Source organism: Sebastes umbrosus, chromosome 5 (genome assembly GCF_015220745.1).
Source record: "Sebastes umbrosus isolate fSebUmb1 chromosome 5, fSebUmb1.pri, whole genome shotgun sequence".
Taxonomy (NCBI): domain Eukaryota; kingdom Metazoa; phylum Chordata; class Actinopteri; order Perciformes; family Sebastidae; genus Sebastes; species Sebastes umbrosus.
In genome coordinates, this window is record NC_051273.1 from 13,866,915 (window position 1) to 13,887,423 (window position 20,509).

Here is a 20,509-nt window from a genome sequence, read left to right on the forward strand (position 1 = left end):
AACACTAGGCTTGCCGCGGTAGTCAGTGTCACCAGTGTGACAAACCAGTGTTATATTGAGACCAGTTGACTCCAGTCGCTGCTGACAGACACACATCTCATCAGGCATCCAGTTACACCCCAACATTACAGCTCTGTCTACAAGTCACTTTTTCTCAATTCTACATATACTGAACTGGTGGTGACATTTGGGGAAAAGTAACAGTCTGTATTTGTAAACTTTCTCTAATGATAAATAATTGAGAGCTGTTTTGAGTTGCCCATCGTGACCTGAAAATTAAGATAGAAAATTAAGGCAAAGAAACAGCAGGGAAGAGCTGAGTACTTATTGTCATTTCTGAAAGTTGATGACAACACAATTAACACCTATTTAATCTCGAATTCAAGAGTTCACGATCACTTTTAATGAAATAATTACATTGTAAGAAAATGAAAAGTGTCAGCTCCTTGCTGCAGTGTTGAAGGACTTGAGGTTGTCTGATTGTTAGTGTTTTCAAAGCTGAGTTGAAGTAGCACAAACACAGTTGTTTGGGAACGAGAGATTGTATTATGTGATCTTATTGTGGCGCCGCTCTGGGAGAAAAGAGAACTTGTGGTTCTTTCTTGTGGGATACTGTTTCATCCATCTTGACAAGACAAAAGTCACACTCACTCTATTATAGTCCTCAGGATCTCTCGACACATTCTCCCTGTCTCTGTGAAAGCAAATGTGCTAATGAGTGAAATCCCACAGATGGACAGTCATTGTTAAAATGCTTAAGCAGTCAAATGAAGACTTCAACCCTGACTTAACACATGACACGGGTTGGCTCTGTCATTTGGAGTCATCAGAGGAGCGAAATATGGAACCCTGGGAAATCAGGGTAAATAATAAGACCATTGTTCTGCGTCGAGTTGCAATGCCCACCGGTTTCCCCTCTGTAAGGGTGATGACTGAAGCGACTATGAGAATATTAGACGTGAATAATTCTCCATGCAGGGACGGAATTCATATTGTGACACAGACACATTTACCACACAGTAAACCTTTGATTCAGCTCCTTTGTATGTTCAGTTTGCAGTATTCAGTGGAAGTAACCAAGGTCCATCCCCTGCTTCCTGTTCTAGTAGTAAATGATGTAGCAGCAGAGGGAATAAGTTGGATGCACACTCTCTCCTTTATTCATCTTTTTACTTTGTTGTTCCTCATTTTCAAAGGCAAGATGCATAACACAGTAGTTGATGAAAGGAGAGGAAAAAAGACCAGCCAGCAGGTTTTATTTATGGATTCACTGAGGCTCTTTTTTTTTTTTTTTGACCAGGCCCAGCTATGGGCATTCTGGCCACCAGTGAATTTATTCCACACTCTCTAAAATGATGACATACACCAGGCTTTGTTGTGGGGGGAGTGTGTTTACTGTGAGGTGGTAAGCTTCCCTGTGCAGTTGTTTGGTCTGACCTCTCCTCCCCGTCAGTGACATACCATTAACTACTACACATGCTTCTTTGTGCACCTACCATCCCTCGTCAGCACAGGCAATATATTTTGTTTGTCTTTTTCAAAAGGTGGCACTGCCGGTGCTACACTCCCAGCCGCTTGCTAGGCTCCACTGCTTACCATACAGTATGTTAATGGGCCTTACAGATGTCCTTCAAAGGATGGGGAGAAAGGAGTTTATTTTGTAGTCATGTCACATTACTGTTCTTTCAGAACTGATGTTAGCGGCTGCTGACAGTTGCAATTAAGTGTAAAATAACATGCTATTCCTTTCCTGTCAAAGCAAAGGGCCTGGGCAGAATGCCTTCACCCGAGAATGGCCAGAGGGATAACTCTTCTGCACAGTCCCATTTAATGGAGATGGTGGAGTGTGCCAGTGTGCTGGCAAAAAAAAAAAGTGGTCGCTAGTTTCATTTTTTTTGCCCTTTTTTTTTTTTTCTTCTGTTGTGACACCTATGCAGTCTCTCACTCCCCCTCTTATTCTTTTCTGCACACTGTCTCGCTGTGTCAGGAGAGGGCTGGAAACTCATCTGACACTCAAGCTGAGATTTAATGTAAAAGTGTAATAAGAGCTTTGAAGAGAGTCAGCCCCCCTCTTAAACGCCGTCCCCTCAGAATTCACAGTTTTTTTGGAGGGTATTGTTATGGGTCGTTGAGGAACCGGTGCTTCTCTCCGGTGAGAATGGCGTCCAACATATTGGCCTGTCGTCCTTGGTGATGATGGAGCCCATATTTTATGGGAGTTGCACTCTAAGTGAAACTGAGAGGTGTTCCCGCAAAATGGGAGATGGAGGGGGCGTTGGGTCACAGTGATGGGCCCTTTATTCCCAGCTGCCAATTTCAACTTTGATATGAGTGTTTGGGTTCCCATGGTATCAAGGAGGGCAAAATGACTTTTCAGCATCCAGACAAGAGACGTGTGTTTCTCCCACGCCTTAAGTTTCAAATCCAAATCACCTTGTCAATAAAACAGTTTATATAGTAACACTGTGGCTTGTACCCCGTATCTCATTGTCCAGTTGGCAGTGAATGTCAGCCAGAGTGGGGTGGTTTGAAAACTTTATTATTAAAACATTTTCATGTACTCATCACATCACGTCAATAAATTCTCATTCATGTTACCTGCTCTGTTGATGATATTCTAACTGCATACTAAAAACAAACCGAATCCAACACACTAGATGTCATGTTTCTCATACATTCACCTACTGTGGCCTTGCTATATTTTTTATTCCTTACAAAGTTGATAGAGTAAACCTGTTTAATGCTTTGAACTTTTGTGATTACTAGGGATGCACCGATACTGATAACGGATCGGATATCGGGCCGATACTGACTCAAATATTGGATATCGGACACCCTATTTTTTCCCTATTAATGCTACATTGCGAACAACAAATTCATGTTGAAATCGGCAGGACGAGACCTTGATCTACATTATGATGCGTTCAGGCTCTTTTCATTAAAAATGACGATTGGGGAAGGTAAATTCTAACGTTATGATGTGTTCAAATGTAATCTTGTAAAATGTTGATTTTGGCGAGAAACTTGATTAAATCCAGTTGTTTGAAGGAGATGTTTTCACAACAATATGAAATAGATAACAGAGAGGGAATTATGACCTGTTTAACTTCATAACAAAAAACAGTATGCAAACAGTAATAAAGGAGTGTATGTTGAAGTACATGGGATTTATTGTTTTACTGTTGTTTTTTTTACCGTGGTATCAAATTGGTATTGAGAATCGTGGAATTTCAGGTATCGACTACTAAATATTTGGTATTGTGACATCCCTATGTATGATTAGAGTAGACAAATTAATTACAGTACTGCTATTGTATTTTCTGCATTCTGCATCTTCCTCCCTAGATTTAGTTTTCACATTTAAAACATGTGCATTGTAGAGAGAAATGAATAGCCTGGGCTATCTTTTAATTAATTTTTTTTTGCATTCCACTGTTGCTCAAAAACTGGCAGGACAGAAGGGTCAAGGTCATAACGAATTGATTACATTTTAATATCATGACGGGAGAAAATGTGTATGAAAAGCAGTGTATTGGGATTTTTTTGGGTTGGACAGGGGGGGCAAATTTTGGAAAGGGGAGAATATGAATAACTCATTGGAATGCAGTTTCTCCTGGAGGACTGCTATATAATATATTAACCACATTCTCAAGTGTCAAGAAATTAGTGTTTGTCATGTCTGCGTTGGTTAGGCTGACAGTGCTGCCTTCAAACTGGATCAGTTTTCCCTTTCTATATGACAAGACCGACATTGTTATAATAGAATAATGTGCTTTGTGCCGACCGATAGAAGGTGTAAGGCGGTTTGATTTGAATCTCATTTTGAGTTAGAGATGAAAATAAACCAATACAGTTCGACAGCACCACAAAACCGCCTCAAAACTGACCTTGAAAAACTAAACACAATAGGTAGGATTCAATGCAGAGCTGTTGTATTAGATTGCATTAGTTTGATAGATGTACCTAGAAAACATTTTGTTGCATGTGCATGCATAAATTTTGTATTATTTTTACATGTATATTTGGTTTCAATAGTGCTTTGCATTGGCAAGATATACATAACTTTTCTCTTAATTATTGTGTGTGTGTGTGTGTGTGTGTGCGCGTGTGTGTGTGTGTGTGTGTGTATGTGTGTGTGTATGTGTGTGTTGTGCGTGCAAGATCAATTGTGCGCCTGCAACAAACCAAGTGAGAAGGGGTAGCTGAGCCGCGCCAAGCTGCGTCAGCCCTAATCTGTCTCTTGACAGTCCAGCGGTATTTCGCAGCAGAATACTCATATTGATCTGTGCGGCTGTTACACAAAAAAAAAGAAATAAGTCAACTACACTGCAACTGAGTTCACAACCTGCCCTTGACAATACTGTGTATGTAGAGAAAGAGACTGAGTGTAGAGGTGGAGGGGTTGCAGTTGTGCAGCAGGGGAGCAGAGAGTCAGAAAGGGTTCTGCATTGTTGATCCAGTATGACATTGATAGACAGCAGCTGAAGGAAAGCTGATAGCCATGTTTGGCGTGCTGGTTTTTAAAGGACGGACGCGACTGCCGATCCAAAGTTGACCGAGCATGAATACAGCAGGCGATCGCCCCAAGTGGTTGTGCTGAACAGAGGTGAGGAAGGAAACTTTCACATATGACTTGCTTAACTTTCCATCTTTTTTCACCATTATTATTCTCCCCTTGAACTACTTGTTTCTGCCAGGGTTATTTTTTACATGTGCCTACTTCTCTTTGTTGAACACGGCTGATACATGTCTGTTTTCTCTTTCTGCTCCACCTCTGTCAGGACGTACAGTTTTTGACACAAATGTCAAACTTCTCTGCTGAAAATAAATGGTTGCGTGGGTTGTACATATTAAATGAAAATGTCTCTCCTGATGTGGTCGTCTAGTCTGTAGTGTCGTAAGACTATTATGTGTTTAATGCCAGACCTTAGTGCAGCTTGGACTGTTGTGTCAAGTCTTTTTTAAAGGAATAAAAAGAACTAAATGAATGAATGAAATGAGCTGTACATGACCTGATGCTTTTATGCTAGGTCCATTGATGCAGAAAGATTTTGCTCTCTCAAAAGTTTCCTTGACATGACACATTCTTTTGAGTTTCTGTATTCTGCAGAGCTCGAGAAACTTTACCTTGTCCCGGGGAGTACTTAGCATTGTGTCAAATCCTAACAAAAACAATATCAAATACAGTTAGCTATCTCGCTACAGTAGGTCTCTGGTTAGCCTCACTTTTCAGCGTGCCACTTGACACTCTTTCGGGGGGCCTGCAGCAGCTGCTGTTTTTCCAAGCAAAACAGTGTAAGGCCAGCTAAAAAATCAACTAAAAGCCCCTGACAAATTAATCTTAAATGGGGACTGAAGTCGGCAAATGGACTGCTGTAGAGTTTGTGAGCTACTTCAGGCTGCTTTTCCTCTATGAACCCAGCTGCCTCCCTCCACACACACTCAACAGCTCTACATGGTCATTATTAGGAAACGGTTATTGCTAACAAGTGTCTCTTATATATTTGGAGAGCTATTTTAGTAGGGGTGCACTGTTACTGTTAAGGTGGTTTCTAATGAGTAATTTTCCTGACGTTTAAACGGAACTTTAAACTTCGACTTGCCGACTAGTCTAAAAGTAAGAAAACACTCAGAAAACAGTCAAACGTGAGCACAGTTTAATCTATAAGGTTAAACATTGTCACAATTTCCGTAATCAAATCGTATTTTTAATGCCACTGAAATCAATATGTCCTCAGTGTCTGCTCCGGTCGCCCGGTTAGGATTGCGCCTCACGAACCCGGTGGATGTGTTCTAAGAAGAATGATGGTTTGACATCCTTATACCATTAATGTCTTAGCGTGCAAGTTTGATTGATTGAGCTAGGTGGCGTTGGCCCACTTCATTGATTCATAGCACGTCAAGGAGAGTGAAAAGAGGTGATGTCACACGTCATCATCGCATCTTATTATTGGGGTACAACACATAAGCAGTCTGCACTCACCAGATATGAGCCAATAACAGTGCACGACCACAGCTCCAGTTACACTGCGCATGTTCAAGACCCCCGTCCCAGCCTCTTTCAATAAGCCTTGTAGCACGCTGGGTTGCTTGCTTTAGTCCGTAGCATACGTGGTAGCTGGCTAGCTAGTTAGTAAGCTAGTTTCAATGGGCTGCTGACCAATTCATGTGAAAATCAGACTGACTTCTGAACCCAGCTGCAGTTTCAGAAAGAGGAGGTGGTGGCAGGCGGGGGTCAGGTAAACGCGACGGGGTGGAAGTAGGTCAGGAGCGGCTGATGAGTTCAGATCAGAGTGAAGCTGTTGCTGCAGAGAGCCGTCACTGCTGCAGAAGGAGCACCGGCTCTCTGCAGTAAGAACTGAGACAGCATATCGATTAGGGCTTTCCCGAATACCATGTTTTGGGCTTCGAAGCTTCGAAGCTTCGGGGTGCAGCGCAGCAGGCTGACATGTTCTCCTGTCTGTCTGTCTCCATCTCCTCGGTTTCAGTGCCACTGCCTCACTACTGTACACACATGCACCTCGACACACACAAAACAGCGATATCCATATGAGAATAACTAATATGTTAAACATGAATAATGTTGTTGGATTATTCTTTATTTCATGGGCTATTTTGGTTTTTGTACATTATTATTACATATTTATATATAAAAACAAATAAATAAATAAAAAACTAAGCATTTGAATATTGATTTGCGGGTCAAATACCATGGCAACGATTGAAGCTTCGAAGCATTCGGGTCAGCCCTAATATAAATATGTTATTTAAATGTGTACATTAAGAAAAATAATTATAAGTTTAAGCAAAAAGTATTTCTGGAGCCGACTAGCGATGTCAGCAACGTTTAATCGACTAGTCCAGTGGTTCCCAAAGTGGGATCCGGTGACCCCCAGGGGTCCTTGAGGGGATTCCAGGGGAACCCTAACAAAAAGGGGAATCATTTATTTTCACTATTATTCCATCCATTAGTAACAAGATGACAGAATGTATGACTGCTTTGGTCATGGGCTTCATACACTTTCTGTAATAAAACATCTAAAAGAAAAAGGATCTGGTGTTTTGATGTTTATCTTTTATCCAAAGCCCCTCACAGAATAATAATAAATAAACCCCAGCATTGTTAGTGTTATTTTCTGTACACTGAACTATAGTACACATAACCATCCTATCCTGAACATTGCTCCAATGTCTGTTTCTCCTGGGTATGGACTTGATCCAGCTTTAGGCTCTATACCGCAGTGCTCTTTGATGCTGGCATGAGGCTGGTCCTCGTTGGTGCTCCTCGCTATGTTTCTTCTCAATCTTTAAGTTTGTTTCTGTGTTAGTGTGTGGTTGGTTGCTTCCTCCTTGTGTTATTATGATACAGTCATTAAAAAAAAAGAAAAACAAGGTTTCCTCCACAGGAAAAGCTAAATATTTGACTTACAGGACCATAGTGACTGGCCCCTCCTTCCATTTTTTTCTGTAGGCTGACATTTTCGAAAGATGGAACAATTCACATGTAATCGAAGGCTACTTTGTTACGTTGTCAGATAACATTGCCTGCCATGCTGCTGTGTTCACTGGGGACGTTTTGAGAAAGGCAAGCCATTGGACAGATTGATGAGGGTGAACCAGACAGTGATGTCTGCAGAGTGATGTAAAGTAAAGAAACAACATAAAATAAGAGACAGGCCACTGTGCCTTGCTAAGTGAGTTGTGTTTCCTCACATTTGCTGAGCCCTGAGTTGTTAAAGACTAATTAATTCAAGAACAAACGTCCCCAAAGGCTACAATTAATGATAAACTTATTAGACATGATGGTGCCCATGAGGTCTGGATCTCATCGTGGTCTCCACGCTCCTGGTGGTGTTAGTTACCCAGCTGTCGCTTCAAATAAATTGAGAAAGGGTACAAAATGTGTGTCTGCGTGTATAAGTCTCTTCATGCTTTATAATTCCATTTTTCAAGCCACAGTTAGCCTTCAAATAACCCTTCAATCTAGCTCTATCACTTGACATTTGACATGACTCTGGTAAGTTCTTATTGACACCCTGGCCAGCGCTGAGGTGAAGGGATATAAATGGTAACATATAGACAAGTGGTGTGTGTGCTTTCTAATGAGTCTGTCAAAACTGAAGTCTCGGGAGGATGGACGTCTTCCATACTGCCTTAAAGAGACTGCCAATGCTGAAGAATGAGGGGTGATTCAATGACCTCCTTTCTTGCTAACTCTTTCAGACTGGAACAGCTGCACCCGGGCCATTTACAATTTAGTTAAAATGTCCCCCTGAGCACAGTCACCCTACCTTGCCATACTAAACAGAGGAGTGCAGTGAGTGTATGTGTGAGTGTACGTGGGTGAGAGAGAGAGAGAAGGAGAGACGGAGAGCCTGAGAAAAATAAGATATGAATCTCAATTCAAGCAGACTTCGTTCAGGGCAGCCTCACGCCTCACCAGTTTCACTTGAGTTTTACATCCCCAGGGGTTAATACCTCTCACTGCGCTGCCCCGCTCCGCTCTAACGATGCCATGTGACGTCACAGATGTAGAGCCAGTGTCAACAGATGTAAACGCTGTTTGTGTAGTACTGCAGACTGGTGATTATGTGACTTTTGGGTCTCAAAAGTTCCACTTGCCATTTCCACACACATGCCTTGACTTTACCTATTGAACTAAGTATTCAGCACTGAGGACACATTGAGATCCAATCGCTTAGACCACATTCAGAGGTGGTCTGAGCTGCATATAGACACATTCTTTTAGCACTGCGTAGGTGAATGTGTCCTGGGCCACATTAAGCACCACCTACTCATGTTGTCCCCCTTTGGATCCGCAGGGTCTCACTGCGCTTGACAGGCAGACAAGCGCTCTCTGCGAGTTAACGCCAGGCGCTCTATGTATAGTAACGCATAGCTTCTGTGCACTACTGTATCCCTGTGGGTACAACTGTATCAGTTTTCTTTATAGGCTAAAGCAACATTTTAAAATTAGGGCTGTCAATCGATTCAAATATTTAATCGCAATTAATCGCATGATTGTCCATAGTTAATCGCTATAAATCGCACATTTTTTATCTGTTCAAAATGTACCTTAAAGGGACATTTGTCAAGTATTTATTGCTCGTATCAACATGGGAGTGGGCAAATATGCTTGCTTTATGCAAATGTATGTATATATTTATTATTAGAAATCAATTAACAACACAAAACAATGACAAATATTGTCCAGAAACCCTCACAGGTACTGCATTTAGCATAAATAAATCAAATCTGAAGCCCAACAGGCAATAATAGCTGTCAGTGTGTCAGTGTGCTGACTTGACTATGACTTGCCCCAAACTGCATGTGATTATCATAAAGTGGGCATGTCTGTTAAGGGGGAACTCGTGGGTACCCACAGAACCCATTTTCAGGTCAAGGGACCCCTTTGAAATGGCCATGACAGTTTTTCCTCGCCAAAATTTAGCGTAACTTTGTAGCGTTATTTAGCCTTCCTGACAAGCTAGTGTGACATGGTTGGTACCAATGGATTCCTTAGGTTTAGTTTCATAAGATACCAGTATCTTCTCTCTAACTTTAAAATCGAGCCTGATACAACCTATAAATCGCAAGTTGCATTAATGCGTTATTAACTTTGACAGCCCTAATTAAAATATATCTTATCTATAGGCTATATATTAACAGACTTTATCAGACTAGGCTCAGGAATTGCATTGCTGCCTGCTGCTGCTGTATTTCTCATGTCACAGAAACCACTGAGAGTAAATCTTGTGTTTTGGATGTTATTATGATACTGTCGGTGATGTGTTAGTGTTTTTGTTCCGGTGCTCTGCACAGATCTGACACCTGCCCGCCCGCCTGCTCTCATCCACGGCTCTGACGCTTTGTGCGCCACACGGCGGCACGGAAGTCCCCAGGGGACCGCCGTTAGAAAATAACATTATATTTATAGAAGGATATCGATCCGATTTAATTAAAAGTTAATAATGAGAAGAGAGCATGGATTTAATTAGTGGAGGTGTTGTGCTGGCAGTAATGCTTTAAGTTAGTAGCCTATGGCAAAAATGTACACAATTTGGCAGAATGCCGCTGTTCCTGTAGGCTACCTGCTTGTGCTTGCTGACTCCAGGGAAGGAAGAGAGAGCTCAGCCAGTATCCAGCAGAAACAAAACAAAAGCTGTCGTAGTAACTGTTTAGCTTAGTTCGGCACCTATCTTAACATTTTACAAATTCTTGTAAACTTATCTGCTGGATGAGACAAAGCAGCTCATCCTCCCTCTACCAGTCGTAGTGAATCACATCACCAGAGGGAGGAGGACAGGATGAATGACTGATATTGACTGATGTCTGTGTTTTTCATTCTTTCTAAACTGCAATCAGGGATATGATTTATTTTATTGACATTTTAGTTTGTTCCCAGTGAGATATTAATGAGTTTATATAGTGACTTTGCTGGGGTAAACATTGGGCTACTATTACTGATCTAGAAATTTAGACTGGTTATATTTAAAAATGTTCAATCTAATCCGGTTCTGAATTTAAAGACAACCAGGCTGAGTAAGGAACTGTAATGCTAATATGCACACATTTGTTTATTTATTGCAAGTCATATTGTCATCGTCATCGCACATTGCAGATTTTCCTCATATCGTACAGGCCTAATTTACTACATGTTTATTTGCATATAGAGCGGGGAAGTGAGAGACGATCACAAGTGGTCACTCAAGACGCATGTGGAGACGCATTTTAATAGCAGGTGTGAAGTGACGTACTTGTGAACGGATCACTCAAGGCGCATGTTAATGCTTAAAGGTCTGAACAGGGGACAGGGCCTCAGTTTCTCTGTCACTCCCCTGATACCAGTGTGTTAACCTTACACTTGTCAGTCAAGCAGACCTCTGCTTGTATTACTTGTGGATAGATGGCTTTCCTGAGTCACACGTTTTTTTTCTCATTTATTCTCAGCAACACTCTGCTCCACACTGACACGGTGAAGGCCTGAGTATGCTTAAAACAAAGTGCTTGTAGCATTAACAAATGAAATCCCCTTTGACAACGGGTGGGTGGGTGGCGTCCGACTACTTATTTTCTGAAACAAAAAAACACACACACTTCTCTCTCGGGCTCTCTTTTTTCATTCTTCACATAGCTACTTTCATCACTTTTTGTGTGAGCAACAAGTGCAACTCTATGAATGCCTGTGAGGAGAATCTGTCCAAAAGTGTGCGCTCTAATCCCGATTTGTAAGATACATTGCATCAACACTGTAGCTGTCTCCAGTTTTATATTAACATTATACCTGTTGAGGAATCGAGTGTCAACCAAACAGGCTCTGGTCCGCCAAGTCAAATCACAATTATGTCTGATCTAAGTTACCCATTTCATAATAGGTGATAATAATAAACAAATCTCATACTAATACGTAGAATGTACAAACAATGTGAAATCTACCTTGATTTAAATGCGCACGTACCCAGTAATGTTTGTATTCAACAAACCTGTCTATACATACATACATGGATTTGAGCAGATGATGAAATGTATGTCACGCAGCCACGTGTGGTCGCATGACATGGCCCATGTTTTTTTGTTTTTTTTAAGATTATTTTAGGCTTTTTTGTCTTTATTTGATAGTGCAGCTGAAGACAAGAAAGGGGGAGAGAGAGAGAGGGAATGACACGCAGCAAAGGGTTGCGTATCAAATTCGCACCCGGGCCGCTGCGGTAAGAACTCAGCCTTAGTACATGGGACACCCGCTCTTCCAGGTGAGCTACAGGGAGCTGAATTAATTAGTTTAAGCCTGCCGATCCCTTTACACACCTTGACACTGCCCTGTACGATTACAAAATGATCTGCCGGCCATTGAGTGCCTGGCTCAAGGGTATGTCAGTGCTGGTAATAAGGGAGGGGCAACTGCTTAACACCACTGCAGCTCTGAATTTGATAAACAACAGCCAGCCATCTGGCTACTTGCAAGTCAACTTCTTGAAAGACTGCCAAATTCCCTTAATGTTTATACGCGGTGCAGTGCTATTAATTTTTTTCCATTTTGCAGAGTTGTCAAACTGAAGAAAGCCAAATATATAAAAGTCAACGTGGCTCACATTATGGCAGGTTAACCAAGGTACAAAGCAGATGTATATGTGCTCTCTACTGCGTTGATTTTACTCCACACAGTCTGGCCTGTGTGCACGGCCTTTATATATGACATCCTGCAGCCGCTTTCTGAGCCTCTCCCACTAGTTTTAGGCCAAATGAGCTTTCCAAAAGTGCAAAGAGTTTAATCCAACTTCCAGATCCTCCAAACGTTCTATATGACAATCGTCCTTCTCTTCCCAGCTCCTTGCTTCCCGCCTTGGAAATGGAGTCTGCATGGGGGGAGTCTACATCTCACTTTTAAACCCAGCTAAATTAGGAGTTAGACTGGTTGTGGGCGAGGGGGATGTGGTTGTGGTAGGTTGTGTGCTGCTGCCAAAGGGTGTGTCAGGGCAATTTATTAGCTTGCTATGCATGCGTGTGTGTGAGTGTGTGTGAGAGTGTGTGTTCCCAGCCCTTGGCAGCTTAGCAAACTCAATGGCTGAGGCACAGCTGTACCACTATTCTAATATGGAGTCATTATGGCCATCCACAGTGTGCCTCCAGTTAATTCACAAATTTGTCCATAACAGACCAACTTTTTTTTTTTTTTTTTCAAAAACTTGGATGACTATCTTGTGGTCCGTGGTATTTTAGGTTGCATTAACCTGAAGCGATGGTGTAATTTTGCTCCTCTGCCCGGTTTGCGCGCGCCACTAAGACTATGCAATACATGCACGGCAGGTAACAGGTGTTCAACATAAAAACATAGATTGGTCCCTCTGGGAGGGGGAGTTTGAGTGTATGCTGCAGTGATGCCAGTGCTGTAGTTTTTTGTGTGTGTGTATGTGTGTGTGTATGTGTGTGTGTGTGTGTGTGTGTGTGTGTGTGTGTGTGTGTGTGTGTGAATACTTGGTTGTGTGTAATTACATGTTAATGACCCCCCTCTTGTATTCAGCTGTGTGTCGAGTAGAGTAGCAGCAGTCTGATCAAGGCTCAAACAGTGGAGGAACATAGTGATAAGGTGTACATACTGCCGGCACCTGCTCCGCTCCCAACTCCCTTCAGCTTTCTTCAGAGGCCAAAACAGATGCTAGGGGACACTTAGCCTGCAAAATGAAATCTGGAAGACATATTCATTGTGTTTAGGGAGCAAAAAAATAAAAAATAAACAAAAAAAGTACAAATAGCGATTGCTATCAGTGTCTGTAAGCACCTGCAGGTCTTGCTCACGCTGGAACATTTTAATTGACCAAGCGAAAAAGCCATGGGGACAGGGGGAGCGCCGGTACGACTATCCCCACCTTGTCTGAACCAACGGCTGCTTTCAAAGCCCCATCAGCAATCCTTTTGCTGTAATGAGGGGAGTTTTTTGGGGAAATTGGGATATGGTGTCAGTTTACCGTCTCTGAGCCGTGGGTCCTGCTGTCCAAAATGTGGAATAGCGGGAGAGAGGTGCTGTCAAAACACGATAGGCGCAGACATCAGCACAAAGTTAGAGAGAGGGAGTCCAAGTCGCCATGCCTAGACATGCAGTTCTTTTGAGCGCCACACAAATGAAGTCTCCAGACTATTATAAGGCAAAAGAAAACACACACACTTACTGAGTCAGTAACAATAGCAACACAAGCTATTTTTCTCCAGCTCGTTGATTAACTAAGTTTTACAGCAAAGGACCGCGCCGCCATCGACAAAGGAACCAAAGCCCCCTTGTTTGTCATTTATTTTGAAAGTAATCATTGCTCACCCAGGCACAGTGGAGGTAATAAATATTTATACCTCTTTTTGGAAATGTAAACCATATAAATTTCTACCAACCTTTGCTTTGAGAGCAACTGCCCTTGATGATAACGGTATCATTTAAATGTCTTTTCTCTCCATTTTCCCTTGTTTTCTCTCTGCCATTATCTCTCTCCCGTTCGCTCCGTTTTCCCCCAACACAATGTTAACAAGCTCCCTTTCTGCCCTATCTGGTGTGGCTGAGACAGCTCCACAAAATGACAAGGTGAGAGGGCGCGCGCGTGTGTGTGTGTGTGTGTGTGTGTTTTTGTGTCTTATTATCTGTCTCAGTGTGTCTGTGCATGTGTTTATGTGAGTGTCTGTTCTTGCGCCGTGCGTCACATGTGACCACCAGCCACCGACGGTAACAATAATCATGGGATTTGATTGCCAGTTCCCTCACCCTCCATAATTGATGAGTCCAATATTTACTCTGTTACCTGTGTGTTGTAAACATTCATTATGGGATTCCTTCCCAGATAGGTGAGCAGGAGAGGAGAGTGGGACGAGGCCAGCCTGCAGGGACCGGCTGTCAGTTTGACTAATGACAGAAATGAATAAAATCTCATAATTACTTTAGAAAAAAGGACAGTCTCCACCTTATCTCGGGCCAATATGCATTTTAAAATTTTTTGGCGGGTTTATTAAATTCCACCCCCACCACCACCTCCACCTCCACCTCCACCACCACCCAACCCCCACCGTAATACATTACACACAGAGGCAAGTTCTCAAATTTCAAATTTAATTTTCTACTCGCCATACACACACGGGCTCCGTAATCAGATTGGGACATTATTGTGTTTCTATTGACATTAGCATTGTTATTATTCTGTACTGTGTAAATATCAGTAACCGGAGCACGCCTGGTTGCATTGCCAGGAAGGGATTATTTTGTGTATTTATTTTGTTCTAATGCTCTCAAAAAAAATATCCTTTCAAGATGATATCTGATGCATTCCATTATCAGGAGATGCCGTCTCTGGATGCTATGATGCAGTATTATTTTAATGTAGAGCTGCACAAATTAAATTGGCTACCTGGAGTTTTCATGTCTACTTTATGGTGACACCCCATACAGGTGACACAGCTACTACAGGGACCTTCAGTACGCTACAGGGCCCTGAAATGGGATATAAATGAGACGCACCATATTTGCTATTAGACAGAAAGCCACCACAGGGTCAGTCCATGCTTTTAGAGCTGCTTCTTGTGTATACTATGTGTGTGTGTCTATAATTGGATAAGTCTCCAATAATGCGGTATGTGTTTTTAAGTTGGTGCACTGCAAACCACCACGCACTAAGTCTCAGGAACAGGCAGCGGCTGTAGGGAAGTGCAAAGCTCTCAGCCAAATCAGGTATTCAAGATAGAGGGATGGAGGGATAGATTAATGGCGGTAGGGGTGGAGGGAGAGCAGAGGGGAGGGAGGGACAGATATGGGGAGAGACAGTGCAGTGATATACAGTAGGCTCTACTTAGACAAGTCGACTCCTCTGTGCCATTAGGCCTAACAGGGGGGCAGACTGTGGGAGAGCCAAAGTGTAGAAGTAAAAGAGAGGACTGCTATCAAATAAACAGGAACATCTGCCTCAGTGTGAGTCCACTTCATGTTTGTGCATGTGCTTGTTAGGGGTGGGATAAAAAATTGATTCACCTATGTATCGCAATTTTTTTTAATGTTTTTGAAATAATTTTTTTTAATGCCAGAATCAATATATTTGCTTAATCTGAGTGAGTCTATGTGGAGGTAGAAGGAAGTTACCGCTTTTATTGTGGTAGCTGGCCGCAGCTGGCCAAAATGAGAAAGTAGAAAACAGTGGAGGGTCCACGTGGAAAAGACTTGAACCCTCACATATTAAACCCAAAGTGATTGACACTACACATACAGTAAAGTATGGAAATACTTTGGGTTTCACACATTATCAGGAAAAGCAGAGCTAGACATCACGGCTAATGCTGCATGTTAACTCTGTCATGGACAGGAAACGTTATCGTATTACGGTAACGTGCGGTCAAGCCAGCTGCCTCTTGCATCTCTGTGGTCATATTGGCCGACGTTACAACTGTAGAGCACCCATATATTGACATTTATGTTAAATGCATTCAAACGGCCGCGATCAAGCTGACCATGGATGTATACAGAGCTCAGAGCTATTGTTAGCGGAACATAGTTGAACTATGTAGTTAGCGGAAATATACACGTGACTACGTCCGGTTTTCAAAATAAGGTGTTAACAAAGGGAACTGTATATACAAAATACATATATGGAAATAAGATTGATTGGAATATATTCATCAGAAGTATAAAACATTACATGTCCCTTATAAATTAAATAAAAAATACCACTAATTTGTGAGGGAAATGTCTTTATTCTTTGATTTTTGGGTTGCAGGAAAACATTTTAAAATGCCTGATATATTTGATTTCAGGGCATCTCTGACTACATACTACATGCTGAAAATCAAAAAAATTTCCTGCATTAATTTAGATATTTTACAAAGGAAAAGTCCCCAAAAGTGTATAATTTAAATTTTTCCCATGGTCTAATGTTAAAAAATGTAACTTTTTTTTTCTTTCTAATCGCAATAAATCATAATATCGAATCGCATTACTTAAAAGTCACAATACATATTGAATCGGCACCCAAGTATCATGATATTATCGAGATGGGTGTATCGTCCCAGCCCTAGTGTTTGTACACATTTGAACCATCTCTTCTTTTCTATGGCTCTTTCAAACACAAATGCAACTCTAAATATAAGACAGCCTGATTTCATTTGAGTGGCTATTCTCTAATGTATTTTTTTTGCCGAGTGGAATCCCACATAGAAGCGTGTAATACGGCATATTTGTGTCTTATGGAGGCAGACAGCTGATCGTGTCCATTTGTCATGCTGTCAAGTTAATTACCAGATTGAAAAGGAGAATGAGATTACCCCCCCTCCCTTTCCAACGGACACTCACACCTCCAACGACACACACACACAGAAACCCACACACTTAAGTGTCACAAGGAAACTTTCAGTGCGCCATTGTAACAACTTACTGGAGTAGAGGGAAGAACATCAGAAGATAAGGGAAGAAATTGCACTAGGTCAGGATAATATCTTCAGCTGTGAGTGTGTGTCTGTGTGTGTGTGTGACGCAGCAGGTTACCTTTACATATTTTACTTCTTACGGCTCTTTTGAAGGTCTTGTTAAAATGTTCTTTGGCTTTATTCCTGCTCTCCTGCCCGCTGAGGAACTAGCTCTTTGACCACAAGTGAAAACTAATTCTTATGTACTTCAGCTGTGTTCTGTGCAAAGAAGTTTGTGTCTGTACTTGTGTAATCAAAGTGGACATTTTGAAAAAGCAGACAGATCATTAGCGCATAATGAGCTGAGGTACTTTGGGCAGTGAGGAGGATTTCCTCAATAAGTGATGGCTTAAGGAGATGGATACAAGAGGGTGGAAATCAGATCCTCTCAGCTGCAGACAACCTTTCTTCTCCCCAGGTGAGTCCTCTGTCTCTGTGCATGTTTGAAGTGATGCACAGCTCAAGCAAGCTGGCTAAGAGAATTAATAAAGCTTTCTTGGCACCCCGACAGTCGTGTCTCCAGGTCTTGATAGTTCTCTTTTGCAGCAGATCTCTCCTATTACGAGGACGCATGCTGAAGATCTGAGTTATACATGCACCAGGCTCCAGACATGTGAGAGCAGCACCTACAAAGAGTCTCAGCCCCGACAATAATTTCAGGATGAAAAACACAGTTTTTTTTGGTAAGGCACTGACAAAACACAAGTATCATAGGGAAGAGAAAGAGGCTTTGATTTGCTTGTAGTGATACTGAATGAATTACAACAGGGCAGCAGCGGGCTTGTTGCACACTTGGAAGACAACCCGAGGCCCTTGGGAGCCGAGACAAAGAGTACAGGAATATCAAACAAGTGATAAAAGGGAGGTGATTCACTCTTGTGCGTGTGTGGAGCGTACTTATTCATTAAAACCTTGATTAAGCGCCAACTCTCCCTCTTTCCGTCTCATCCTGACCGCCAGGAGTAATTTGTTTACCTGTTACAGAGCAGACCCTCTAATGCAACTATTTTCCAATATCTTTGCTGATCATGTAACCATGCAGCTCTATTAATATCTCTCCCCCCGCAGGGTTTTTAAAAAGTCACGGACTGCTTAGTTGAGACGCGATGAGGCTCGATGACGGCACCCAGCTGGCCAAAGTTCTGCCAGGGTGGCCTCGGTGACATCACAGCAAGTGGCGCGTGACAAACCGCCAGCACGCCAGTCGCGACCCACGAAATAATCTCCGACAGATGAGGACAAGGGCCATCTTGGCTCGCACTCCCACCCGATGCCCTTTTACCCCATCCTCCGCCATCACGAGAGGCAGGCTGGGCTTTCGGAGAGGTGTCAAATGCACAGCGTGTATCGCCAAAAAAAGGAAAGTTGCTCGCTGTCAGGTGATGACAAGTAAGTGGCAGGGGAGGAGGAATTAAACACATTGCCCTGATTTTTTTCGTATTTTCCGCCACTACTTTCTCATGCTGTCAATTAGTCTCAATCAATCCCGTCGTTTCTGTTTAGAGTTGTAATAACAACTCCAGTCTGTCTTCCCGTCCGTCAGCGCATAATAAATACGCTGTACAATATATGTTATCTCAACACTTCTGTCAGCTGTTGGCAGCAGCGGCCCGCCGTAATTGTCTTGCCACGCTGGACAAAATGAGCGCTGCTTCATTTGATCACGACCGGGGGGAATACGAAACAAGTGAAACCCCAGGCTTGTTTTGGTTTGTCAGGACGTGTTGCTCCCTCTAGCCTCTCCGAGACTCAATCGCTCCGGAGTCTTCTGATCGGAGATGTGAGACAGAACTGGAGGAAAAAGTGACCGAGAAAAGTCGTCTCCTCAAATGAGAAGACGTGATTGGCTTCTAATGACTTTCCTCTCGGCTGTATTTGACTAAGGTGCGAGGTGAAGCGGTGCTTATCAGTAAAGTAAGGCTGCCTGCAATGTATTATTAACAGGTGACGGCGTGCAGTGGTTGCTTGGCTAAAAAGGACTTTAAGTGATGTGGGAGCGACACTGTCAATCTTAGCCTTCCTCTGAGAGTCAATTAGGTGATAAACAGGACTACATGTCTTTGGCAGTGGGGAGAAGGCTGATAGGCTGTCCCATGGATGTCCTGGGGCAAGGTAAACTGACAGTACAGCTTTGCCGTCAGGGATGGAGGCAGCGAGAGCAATGGCCCTGCCACTTGAGAGAGTAGAAGGCTATGTGTGTTTTTTATGGCTGCATGGATGTGTGTGTACATGCATTATGTACTGGCTATTTACTGTGTGTATGTGTGTGTGTTTGCCTGCTCAGCTGACTGAGCTGAAGAAACTGAATGTGGTAATGATGCTCCTCGAAGAAAAAGCAGTTTGGATGGCAACACTGCTGATGGTAAAAATGATGGTGATGGTAGTGACGATGATGGCTGTGAATGTTAGTCATTGTTCTATCTAAACACATTTGTGTTTGCTGCTCCAGACGTACATGGATGTGTTCAATAGAAATAGCGTTCATGCATGTATTTATACTGTTGTATTCATTGGTTTCTGTGAGTGAGAGAAAAGTGCAAGCGGAGAATAGGCATTACTCCCATAACATGTATGCAATATTTATTTTCAATAGAACATTAAGCATGTGTGTGTGCATGTGATGCAGTAAACAGCTTTTTACTATTTTATATGTAGTTTGCATTGTATAGACACAAAGTAGGTCTGTCAAAAGCATGATTACATGTTCATTATGTATGTAGATCCTCGGGTCATACATAGCAGCCCTTTTCATTAGAATACATTAAATGTGTAGAAGCAGCATACTATCAGTAATGCCTTATGTTCCTGGTACAGCAAACTGTATGTGTAAATGTGTTTTTAGCCGGCATGGTAAAGCCACAATGTGGGAATTATTACATGCTCATTAAGTATATGGATATTCAGGTCGCGTGGCTTTCTTCATATAATGAAGTGTCCCTACATAATGAGATAATATTCTAATACCTTCTTTCTCCACGTCATTTCATTCACCCTCAAAACTAAGCTGAAAAAAACAAAACAGGCTCAACAGATGAATTTTAATGAGTGGTTAGCCATTATTACCCTCATTATTTTCCAATTAGCAAACTGTACACCACATCAGCACAGCACGGAAAGATCAACTACAATGCCATACCATAAATACATCTCCTCTCTTATCTGTAAATAACAAGAAACTCAATACCAGGCACTAAAGGACTCCACAAAGGAGAGATCATTGCGAGTGTGCACTGCACGTGAAACAATTCCAGTGAGCCGGGATAAAATGCATTAAAGATAATGAAGGCTATGGTGGCCCATGCCAAGAGCCATCCAAGGCTAGGAATATGAATAGAAAATAACAGAATATCTGAATTAGTAGCATTAATTCTGCAGCGGGACTGATAAAGCCAAATAGAAATATCAGGAAGAGGGAAACAGACAACTGACCCTGCCTGTTTTTATCTTTATAATGGCAGCAGGCTGGTTTGTCTTATCACTGTGAATTAGCAAAGGGTTTGTGATTTTAACAGAGAGATCTAAGTTAAGCAAACATCCCCCCAGAAGGAGGTTTGGTCAGAAACAAAGGATGGCACTCACCGGAAAAAAA

At 42.2% G+C, this 20,509-nt stretch overlaps 1 long non-coding RNA gene across 1 annotated transcript; it reads left to right on the forward strand.

Annotated features, from left to right (window-relative positions):
- Positions 1-6,392: 6,392 nt before the first annotated feature.
- Positions 6,393-20,252, forward strand: LOC119487892. The gene is made up of 3 exons (XR_005206804.1): positions 6,393-6,566; positions 9,748-9,755; positions 20,243-20,252. It is a non-coding gene; the product is annotated as an uncharacterized LOC119487892 (long non-coding RNA).
- Positions 20,253-20,509: the final 257 nt, after the last annotated feature.